General features: G+C 38.3%; 1 protein-coding gene across 3 annotated transcripts in view; it reads right to left on the bottom strand.

Annotated features, from left to right (window-relative positions):
* erbin (erbb2 interacting protein) overlaps window positions 1–11,839 on the bottom strand; it is a 51,417-nt gene extending 39,578 nt beyond the window's left edge. Inside the window, exon 1 of one of the 3 annotated variants that reach the window (XM_005929792.3) lies at window positions 11,187–11,839. The gene's annotated coding sequence lies outside the window, so the exon portion shown is untranslated. The remainder of the gene's footprint in view (window positions 1–11,186) is intronic. The other 2 variants (XM_005929791.3, XM_005929793.3) reach the window with 2 other exon arrangements.
* Between the last annotated feature and the right edge of the window lie 529 nt (window positions 11,840–12,368).

Raw genomic sequence — 12,368 nt, 5'->3', positions numbered from 1 at the left:
CCAACAACAGACTGTTCTCTCTGTTGAGGTCAGGAAAGCGATTCCGCTCCCTGAAGACCAACACAGAGAGACTGAGGAGGAGCTTCTTCCCGCAGGCGATACGGTCTCTCAATCACACCACCACACAGTACTGACCCACACATATAGTTCTTACACACACACTGGACATTCTGGACATTGTTTTCACTTCATCACTTAAATCACTTTAAGCATATTTGCACTGCACAAGACATAATGTGGATTGCACAACACTGGTCACTAATTCTTCATTTCCAGTTAATACTTGTACAGCTGCTGTTATTGTGTATATATTTATTTATATTTCTTCATACATTCTTATATAGTTCTATACTGTGTATTGTGTATTTTGTTGTACAGTTATTTTATTTTCAACTTTAATTTATATATTTTATCTTATTCTTTCCCAGTTAAATTTACCCTTCATTCTAATTTGTGTTGTACAGTTATTTCATTTTTAACCTTAATTTATATTTTATTCCTTCCTAGTTAAATTTACCCTTTTTAATTTTTCATATTTATTTCCTATCTTATTCATAGCCTTTTCCTTTTTTTTTCTTTAGGTCACGAGCAGTTGTCCAAGCATTTCACTGCATATCGTACTGTGTATGACTGTGTACGTGACAAATAGAATTTGAATTTGATTTGATGTACTTATCATGGATAGAAAATGACCACGGAAATTAGACACTTGTTTGCTGACCTCGGTTTAGGTTACAGGTATCAAATGCACATTCAAGAAAAGCCCTGCATGCAAACAGAGTGGGAAAACCAAGCACTCAAACAAGTAAATGTTGCACTTCGGACAAAGCCCTGAACGTCAAACCTGTTCTCATACAGAAACCAGCTACGAAGTGTCACCTGTCATCACTATTCAGGTCGCAAGACTTGTACATTCATAGTGTCCTTGAGACAAACTGAATAATCGTTTATGGAGCACCTAAAAAAAAATAAAAAAATACAAATTCAATTTATTTTATTTAAAACATAGAAGAAGCTCTACTGTTGGTCAAAGTCAGACCTTTGTCAAGCCTGTGAAACTGGATGAATTTCATGGGGAAAAAAAAAAAAGACAGTTGTTTGTTAACAATCACTGTAAAGGCATCTTTACAATGTTTGCTGGTGGGATTTACTCTCAGCACAGAGTAAGTGAAACCTGTACCCATGACATCACAGTGGGACCATTTCAAAGTCAATTTGCCACCAAATTAACAGAACATTAGGTACATGATGATAATTGCAGCTATTATTTAATTTTTTTAAACACTTGCCATACACTTGACTATAAAAAAAACCCCAAAACAGATGTTTTGCTGCAGGGTAATATATAAGCATCTTAGCTTAAATGTGTCTGTTTAATAACCTAAGATTGTTATATTTTCTGACCTTTTTGAGTTGGGAATGCTAAATGCACACAGAGCTAGTCTGGCAGGTGTATCACGTCTCCTATCCTACAGAGATTTCTGACATTGTCAGAACTTTGCCTATAACAATGGACAGGGATGCCACCACGCTGACATAAAGCAGGTGAAAACACTACAAACTACTATATAACATGCAATGACTTTCACGATAAATAAAAGACTGAAAAAAGTAAATAAATGGTCCGACAGTGAACTGTTCCTTTTGTGATTTAACCATCAGAATAACTGTGAAACAATCTTGCAATAACTTTTTAGCCAATAGCAGTAGATACGAGAAGCTTCTTAGATTTATAGGCATTGAAATTAAAAACGGTTACATCCTTATGAGGCAGTAAGGTACCCTTTAACACGTTGAGGCAATCATCTATTTAGCATCACAATGTGTGCACACCGGACGACTTCTTATATAAGTACCACTGCTGTGTTTATTATTTGTCTAACACTTTTTAAAGGTTTATTGGAAACAGCCAGGCTTGTTAAAAGGGGCATCATGGTGCACTTTAAGTAACCAAATTCAGGTTAACAGAACCTCTTTTTTTCAGTCATTATGTTGAACCATGCGTGGTACGGGTTGCCTTAGCAGCAGTGGAAGTGATGTTCATCATATTCATCTGGGGGGGGTAAGCAGCTTCCTCAGCAGATGTTTTTGTAACATTTTATTAACTTAGTAAAAGGACATATTGAAGAGGTTCTTCCTGCCTTGGGACTCATATGAGAGACAGCAACACACAACTCAATTTTAGATCAGATGATAAAATAATATTTAAAAAACCATTTGCACAATGTTTTGTCACAATAATCTTAAAGTCTTAATAAAAGAATGATGCAACTGTTTTCATGTTAAGGTAATAACACACTGTGAGATTCATTGAAAATACTCTTCTTTAACTAGGGAAAACCTGTATGACTAACAATAAAAACAAATGTAACATGATCTTGCTTCTCAGGTCAGAACACAACACTGTTGTATATGCATGGCTGGAAAAGTATTAGCCTTGCCAGCTGATCTGAGACAAACTGAGCCAGCTAGAAAGATCGGATCATCCCGCCGCTATCTTCATTGAGCACAACAGAGCTATAGAGCAGGAAAGAGGGAGGAAAAGGAGGGGGATTTTGACTTATTCATAGCATCTCCCAATCAGCTGCAAACACATTGGACTGCACTGACACTCATTAGTTTCTGCTCCACTTCCCCTTTGGGTGTCTTTATCCTCATTACATCTATAAGAGATGCTGAAGCCTGCTAAACAAAAAAGTTCCCACTGTCACACATTTCAATAAAGCAAAGGAAGCATCAGTTTCAAATTGGGGGTGTTGGCTGGGGTGGGGGATCGAGGGGGCGTGTCTGGGCATTTTTTCATTCCCCTTTACTTTTCATTCAGAAAGCAACATTGCCATTGGTGCCACTGTGGGTTTAGGAAATCACCTGCAAATGAGGAAATACTTAAATGTATCAGTTCATATATTGAGATCTAAAACTTTATGCTGAAGTTCCTGAAGTCCTATTGAGCATACGATTAAGTTTGATTAGTAAATATGAGATACATCACGAGAGTACATTTGGCAAACGATTAGCAATGGGTGGCTTTGACTTTCTCACACTAATCTCTTCCTGCTCTAACCTACATTTTTCAATTCAAATAAAATACTGCAAATAATAGTGGACCCTCAAACTGTTCCTCAGAAAAACCATTTATATATTTATGTTCTGTAAAGCTTTGTCAAGATATTACAGGAAACACTATAACAGTATCCAGTAGTACAATAAAAAGTTTACTGTCTCACAAACTCTCTCACTTCCCCATTAGATTTACAGCGGGCAGTTCCATGGGAAGTCAATCACACAGCCAGAGCCCATTTACAGAGACACTTTTTTGTTTTGTTTACTGTGGAAATAATATCATTAGATCTGACTGCTGGTCTAATTTGTTATCAGCCTAAGGAGAACTAACCCAAAATCAAATTTAGCAGGTCCTCAGTCTGCTGTCAAATATGACACTGTGACCGAACACAAGGATTTGAGGATGCACTGCTGGTTAATTAGTGTGTGCTTAACTGGCAAAAAGAACAACTAAAATTGTAGCTGGACATATGACATTGTAGGCAGACTATAGTGTATTAGGGTCAGTGATCAAAGTCAGCCTCTGCTGTGTTCTTAAATAACAAAACAGTGAGGTGACTGGAACCCATACACTGAGTTTCTCTCGTTTCCAAACGTTGCCTGTGCAAACAAATAAAACTGAGTTTCACATTATTGATATCTCATCTGAGACCGAGCAGTTAGGTCATCATATCAGAATTTGTTAACTGTACATTATTAAAATACAGATGTGTGCAGTTAATATAGATATAAATGGATCAAAAACAATAATTCTGTAGTATTTGTAAGCAGGTGATCATTACCATTCCATTACATGATTAATAAACAAGACAAACTGTATTCTATTTACAATACTGACAGTGCACATTAGTTTATCTTTAATACCCAGCTGTGGCACAAGAAACATAAGTGATAATATATGCACTACTCTGAATATTAATTAGGGAAAAAGAAGCGATAACATTAAGTCATTTGAGCTGCATGAGCTGTATACCCAATGAGCTGCAGTGTATCCCGATTCAATGTTGAGAAAACTTTGGATTATATGTGGAAGCTATTTGGCAACATACAGTGAATAATTTGGAGAAGTCTAAATTGGTCACTTGGGAGAAGTCCCTAATTAAAGTTACAAAACCAACGTGATTAGCTGAGAAAGAGGTGTGCAAAAGAAACACATTCTACCCCCAAGTAAGGATTACTGGAGAAAAACTCACGAGAACCTATAAGTGTATAATTTCTTTCTTTTTCCTGTCTTCATGCATTGCAGCATTACTCATTCATGAATATGAATGTGCCAAGCTGCAAAGAGCCTAATCGGGTTATCAAGCCGCACAAAAAATCTCAGTGAGTTTATTTTGAAAGGGTACACAACATTTGACTTTCCTATCCACAAATAATTGTATATATTAACCATTTTTAATAGTGTCTAATACTTTTGTGTGCCTTGAAATCGACCAATCGTTAATCCTTAGATCATACTTTTCTAGCGCATTAATATTTCAGCGTCTTGTGTGGAAGATATATTTAATGCATGACACTAGCCGTACAGCTTCCTCAACCAAACGCAAAGGATCTTATCATATGCAGACATTCTGAAAACAATGTGTTGCTCTGCCTACTGCACATCAGTTATACTGTACATTATAAAGGCAGCTTATGGCAATAATACCAAGCTTATTTGTAGCTATTATTACAACAGACCATGCATGGCAGGACTTACTTCTAAGAACCTCTTTCTTTCCTCTTTTCCATTTGATAAACAAACCCCTTTCAAAATGTTTCCATTACACAAGTTCCTCTACAAAGAATGTCACATTTTCACACCACTAAGAAGTCTGATGCCATTTTTTCCCCATATATTTTTTAGGGCAACTTGGAGCATTTAATGGTTAGGTACCAATGACTAAAGATGCATTTCACTAAACATACCTGTGCCGATTAACACAAAGACTGAATGAGGCAGAAATACGCTGTGCTAACTGGGTCAGAGAAGCAGAGAAATCACTGGGGGAGAAGCTGAATACACAGATGTATTTAAAGCCAACACACCAGCATGCCAAATGGTATGCAAATTTACACTTTTCACACATAACAAGTCAATACACAGACTCACTGAACTTGTTATGGACCATCCATCCACTCTATGAGAAGCCTACATTCTACTTTATAGGCTATTCATTAAATATTGATGTCTAGAGGCATTGCATTACTTCCCATTTTATTAAGCCAGCTTTTAACAACCCTTGGGCATCCGACCAAGGGGAGAGAAAAAAAAGAAATCCATAAATGTAGACTATATATGCTATGTTGCCACTGTCCCAAAATCCTTCCTTAGGATGTCAAAATAAGGTGCCCAAAGGGGAAAAAAAAACTTTCTTTCTTAAACGCTTTGATGCATCTTCAACAGCAATCATAACAAATTAGCCAATTCTATATTACTCTAGAGTTAATTTTGAAGAGAAGCGCATGTGTTTTTTTTATACAGCTAGACCTAGGTCAGTTGGACTGAAAAGCTGGCATAAATTATAAATATCAGCTTGGGACATCCCTAGTCTTAATATAGCCTGTTCCACATCAAATTAGCTGCTTCAGTTACTGTATGAAGAGCATGTCACAGATAACACTCCCTCCAATTAATCCCATGCAATCATCAGCACAGACATGCACATCCCCATAAAAATCATCCTCTACCATGTTTGAAAAAGAAACATCTGCAGCTATAGTCTCTTTCACTGTCATCCTCTAATTCTGCACAAGTATGATAACAGTTTAACCACAACTGGCTCACATACGGTAGCACGAATCCCATGATCTTGCATTGTTACGTGACTGCACTTCTAACCTCAAACATGTGGTCCGTGCTTTCAATCAAATCAACCATTTTTGTCCCACTTTGGTACAAGCTTTCGCGTGCTTTTCTTGCATTTCTTGGCAGAATAAAAAACAACAACAAAACACTGGTCTTTTCAGGGATTCACAGTTATCCTGGAAAACTGCAAAGGCCCAAAGGCTGATGGTCATAAAACAAAAAATCTAAACCAAAACAAAACACATACATATGTGACCCACATGAAAAATAGAAAGCGGTTCGTCTCCCTGTCAGTCACGTCTAAAGCAAAATAAACACACAGATGACATTTAACACTCTGGCTGTAGGACTCCTATAGCTTTAACTTCAGCTTCCACATGGAAGTGAAAACACTTCTATAAGCCATAACAGTGAAGGTGCCTCTGGATAATGCAAAAGACAAAACAAAACAGCGGTTGATACCAACAACAATTTCAACAAATTACTGGAATTAAGTTCATCACTACTATGTTGTGATCATCATGTTTTAACTGGCCTTATTGGGATTGCTGCAAAGTAAAAGCCCCGCTATGTTACAAAAAAATAAAAGTTCTTAAAAGGATGGAACACAACTAGCCTCGCACCACTTACCATGAAAACATTTTATTAATACACCAAGACAACCAGCTCGTGATGTGTGCTAGGGCTGTTCGATATAACGATATATATCGGATGACGATATAAAAACGTCTATTGTTTCATTTTACGCTATCGTTTGTTTCATGATGTTGCAAAATAAACTGTTTACGGCAACATTTTTTCATTGTTTTGATGGTCACTGTAGTGGCTATATTAATTTCTTAAAGTTCTCTCTTTCTCTTATATTTAATATAACCACACTACATACGGACAAGCGCCTGTTTTCATGCGTTGTGGTTAGCAACAACGATGGTAAAACCATCGCGTGTCCGCTTGTTTATGTTCCACATAAACCTTTCACAATAAAGCTCAAGATCCTGTTGAGACTTTTCAAAATAAACTGAATCACGTGAAAGAGCAGATTATTTACAGATGAGAATTTTTAAAAAAAAGAGCCGCCAGGTGCTAAAAAATAAACCTTAGACTCAAACATTAGAACAGGCTTTTCCCTGCAGCGCGCCGTGTAATAAATACTCAAAGAAAACGGCGGCCTTTACAACTTCTATCTAAAAATGTATAGTTTCATGCATCAGTTAAAACACTCGACACCAGCTACATGACGCGCAGCTGGAAACACGTCCCGCAAAACGAGCAGCCCGAGATTCACAAAATGTACAGAAAATGTTACACTTTTGTGATTTATATCGTTACCGGGACGATAGAATTCTTATATCGGGATATGAGATTTTGGTCATATCGCACAGCCCTAATGTGTGCTATCAACTCTTCTGCACTGTTACCATTTCTGAAACATTAACTGAAATGAAAAAATAAATAAATAAATTACTTAATTTTTATAAGCAAAATGTTTCAAGCAAGAGAGTGTGAAGCAGAAAAATCAAAAATTTTTCTCTCTGACCTGACTTTACAATTATCATCTTATCATCCACGACTAGGAACTTTGTCTTCTTTCAACAACTTCTTTTCTAAAGCCAGCAGGCTTACACTTCTTTTTTGTATGCATTTTAGTGAGAGAAGAGCCATGTACTGATGTAACTACCCCACAGAGATCAATTAGAACTTTCTCAAGGATTTCTGGAGAAGACACAGAAACTACCTCCATCCTGCTCAAGTGACTACATGTTTAAACACCAGGAACACACACATACATAGACACACACACACAAAGAAGAAAAAAAAAAAACATCTGTATAGCAACTTCTTGGGGTGCTATGAGTTTTAGTCTAGATCAATAACAGTTATGCTTTGGAGTGTATTAGCAATTTTGCAAGTGGTGTACACAGCCCATATTAGAGAAATTTTCACAGCTGGTTACAGTTAGTCACACAGAAGCCCATCAGCATAGCAACTTCAACTGCTGCTTAGCTGACACAGGTGGAAACAATTGACAACTGATGGGTCATTAGTCATTTGAATTTCATCATGTGATTGGTGGATCTGAAACCACCAATTTATACTAATTTATCCATCTGTCAGTGTCCTTGTCTTCGTTTTTAAATCAGCAAGCTTAAATTGCCAAAGTATCACAATTAAAGTCTAACATTTACTTTTTTCGTCATTTTAGGTTGTAAGCATTACCCGTTTTTTCCTTCAGCTTTTTCATCCAACCTAACAACAACTTCTGCATAAATTGCATCAACTAGTTTAAAAATATATACATATTGATCTAATATTACAATCCCAAAACTTAACTGGTTTCTAACACTGTTTTCAACACATCTCTGCAATGATGCCACTGATTCCCACATTAGGGTTTCCACCACAAAACCTACAGGCTGCTAAGAGTGCAGTTGCTCAGATAGAACGGCAGAACTGAGTGTGTGTAGTTTTACTCACAGGAGGACAGAAGTGCGAGACGGAGAGAGACAGACACTCATTTCTAATTTCCGCATTCAAGGTAAGATGTCTCTATACCACAAGGCGAGCACTTCATATTTAACCTCTTTTACAAATTGTCGGGCCTGTTTATGAGCTGAACAGGTAAAACATTAAGTCAAATTTTAGACAAGTTCTTTACTAACTTTTCTATGTCTAAAAATGGTCAAGTGGACTTTTAATACACTGGAGAAATCCTTGTACATGCTGACAAAGTATTCCCTGCATTCTGTTATTTCACAAAACGCCTGAAGACATGGGACAAGTACAAGAGCAGTAAATCAATCAATATAGTCTGCATGTAAATGAATGATGAGGAATGTGAAAACACTTCTCGGGTAACCACTACAAACACAGTTTAGATTAAGGAAAGTTATTTCCCCTCAACTCTACCAACAATACTCTACATTTCTAACATGATGACTCAGTCACCTGCCAGGAGCAATTTATTAGAGACACAACATAAATTCTACCGCATTCACACAGGAAAGTCTGTCACAGCAAGGATCAGCTAATTTCCTAACGTGGTAAACACTTCTCACAGGGTGTCTCAGTCGTTGGTCAGCCACCAACTCGTCAACAACATCACATGCGTAGTTAGTCACCGAACATGTGCTCTTTGGACTAGCACACTACATGTTACCTACTAACAACAAAGGTAGAAATAAGGATACGAGTCAGATCAAGGCTAGACACACTGATGAGGAAACGAGCACTTGTATGGTCACAGAAGCAGACGATTAAGGAGGGGGGAGCAGAAAAAAAAAAAAGGTTTCCTACGTGGTATAAAGCGTCATCAGAAAAGACACCCGTTAAGATCCAGTGACAATGAAAAGCACCATGTTACGTACTTGTTTAACAGCCAACACCAGATGTAAACAAAAATAGATAAGCCTGTACACCCACTTTTCCATCAGTAGATATACCGCTGACTGTGAGTGTAGCAGGATCACTCATTGTTTAAGAAAAGCTTTTAACATGATATACCCATAAGATAAGAAACACAGTTTTACTGCTTTTGGCAGCGTCTTGTCTGAGACTGACACAACAAACTTTCAGGCAAGTGGAACAACACTTCTTTGACACCAGTGCGAGAAAAGAACAGTAAAGGAAAGAGCCTTTGTTACAGTGAACCTTATCTTCAGTTCTAGATAAGGTCTGTTGTAAATGATCACATGAGGAACTTGATAACCAAAATGCCATGACAGGCCTTCAATACCTCCATGAAACCAGTGTACTGTAAGAATACTATACACACTTCTCTTAGTGATATACAAAATACTCAATACACAGCTTCTCCCAATGAGTGGAACTGTATCTACAAGAATACAAAATTAGTGTACACAAACACCTTTGGGAAAACAGCCAAAATTCTGGCAATTCTCTGCTTACACTATATATACTTTGAGTCAGTTTCATTACCAATACCTGAATAATCTTCTCCAAACAGCTGAATATCAGCTGGTAGATAAAGGGCCCATAACATTGACAAGCAGGGGAAGATGGAGCCTAGTCTTTGTTTACATTTTATTACAGCTGGGAGAGCCTTTAAAGACCGATCTGATAAGGTTTCTGTTTGCTTGACTGACAGCTCTAAATACCTAATTCAACGGTTCAGTTTTAAATCACCCTGGAAGACATTCATGTGCCAGCCACTGACACCACCTGTGAGATTGAAAAATTCAATTGCAAAACACTGTGCCCGAAATGGACGTATAGTATTGAAAATGAACGTGTAATTGTACCGCAATTGTGTATGTATTCGCACAGTTATGGTTGCAGTAGCCTTTGACACCTCCAGGCACGTGAATTTTGAGTTTAAATAATACTTTTCATTAAGTAAAAATCTGTTATCATGACATCCATAGTTAATATTTATTAGTAAGTTGAGATACTATCTCTGACAACACTCCACCTGGTTCAGTAAGTTTGTAAAGTTACGTTATGAAATCTAAGATAATCTACACAGATGCATAAATATCTCCGATTCACCTCTAAACTGTACTTTATAGTCAATTACGTTCCAGTGAGAAGTTGCGGATTTAATCTAGGGCATTTTACTAACGACACTCGATCCCGGTCTTATTGCTTGTCTACCTGAGCGTTGCCTTCATGGTGCCCTGAGACTCAACCTGATTGCATCTCCTGACACCATTTCCCAGAGCGGTGAATGACGAACACTAACAGCAAGTCGACAGGCTAGGACAGACCTGCTGAAATTCCTCAGAGTAGTCCTGAATTTATCCCGGATCTTGACGGGATTAAATTACAGTGGAGTTAAGTGAGGACACTAATCTGATTAATGAAGCGGCGAGAAAATGAAAACGCCAATATGTTGATAAGTACGGCGCGCTAATCCGTCCTATACGGTGTAGGCGCAACAAAAGATGCGAGCGTTGCTATTGCGGTGCCGTTATTAATGGCTGGTTTTATGAATAGTATCAACACTTATAGACTGACAGCTTGAAATGTACTACACCGCTTTCTAAAGCGAATAAATTAGTGCCAAGCGAGCTACATCGCAAAGGGGCAAAAGCATATGATGCGAAATCTTCCGAAAACACAGCTGCTCAAGTCTGTTAATACAGTCCAAAACCTGTTGTTTTAAACCAACAATGCTCTCACAGCCATTACTAAACTGCAAGCACTGAGACAATACATTATTGTATAATTCCACATTTAAAATCAACCGCATTAATGCGAGACTTCAAGTGGGACAACCTGAGAATGGGACCTCAGCGATACAACGCTAGAGCTAGCGTTAGCATGCTGTGTGGGGCCCCGCAGAGAAGCAGTAACTTGCGCAAACAAAGACACTTACCTGAGTTACTGTCGGGTCAGCGTCTCATTTAATGATATCCAGCTTATGTGCAGGCTGATACTACCCAACAAACACCTTGAGAAGTGGGCATTAGCTGGTTTCACTGGTTTGCTTCACGGCAATTCAATTGGGTCTGGCTAGTGTTAGCAGCTAGCTAATATTGCCTTACTTAGAGAGCAACTCGAAGCTGGCCCAGTGCGTACATTCTCCTCAGCGAGCCGCCCTCAAGTTTAACGTTGTCCCTCTCAGTTGTTTTGAGACATAAAAATATTGCCTTGTGGCACTGCCAGACTGACCGACGACGAAGACAAGAGCAAAAATGGTCCTTAACTGATGCAAATTAATGACACAACATTAAAAAAAATCCAAAATGTCCACTACATTCAGCAAGGAAATACAAAAGGCAAAACTGCGAACCACCTCCGGCACAGCGAAACCTTTTCCTCTAAAGTGTGCCGCACCCAGATGTTTTCGCTCATAATTTCCAGGTCTTTGCTCATTTACAATAGGCGCAGCTCTACAGACTGGAACGAAGCTACATTGAGGCTGTGGGGCACAGCACGAAGTGGCGAGTTTCTTCTCTGTGACCTCCGCGGGTACATGGAGAAAGCTGTCCACCAGTAGTCGCCTTTCCAGCCTCACCGAGCCCCGGGGACGACGCTTTCACTATCTCACCCAGACACTACTAGTGATTCCGCTTATCTTCCTCTGTGCATTGACTTATTGACACTGTTTTCCCTTTCAAATAGGCTACAGGATATTCACACAGACTGCAAACACGTATACAAACCAGACCGACAAGGTATTTTATTAACCCATTTACATATAACGTACAAAAAAAGGTGTTTGTACGGTTTGCAGCAGCCTTCGTCGTTCTTGTTATGTCGTGGCGCCCTCTGGCGTAAGTAGAAGTTTTTTGCATTTCACTGGAAATTTAAATTAAATAGAATAATATTGGCCTTTTTTCTAATTATTTTTAATGGAGATTTAAAGATAGCCAAAGATATATCCATTAAAATAGCCAGGTGCCTTTCAAGCGTAGAATTTTCCCCATAATGTTTGAAACTTAAAAACAGGTGTGTTCAATGTAAAAGGCTTGAACAGTCTAACTTCTAGTGTTAACCCTCTAAACGACTTAATGAAATTGTCAGGCCACCGAGAGTAGGTAGCTGATAAATGTAA

The sequence above is a fragment of the Haplochromis burtoni genome, unplaced genomic scaffold, assembly GCF_018398535.1.
Source record: "Haplochromis burtoni strain Fernald_Lab_line unplaced genomic scaffold, NCSU_Asbu1 Contig_107, whole genome shotgun sequence".
NCBI lineage: Eukaryota > Metazoa > Chordata > Actinopteri > Cichliformes > Cichlidae > Haplochromis > Haplochromis burtoni.
This window is presented reverse-complemented; position numbering and strand designations above follow the sequence as displayed.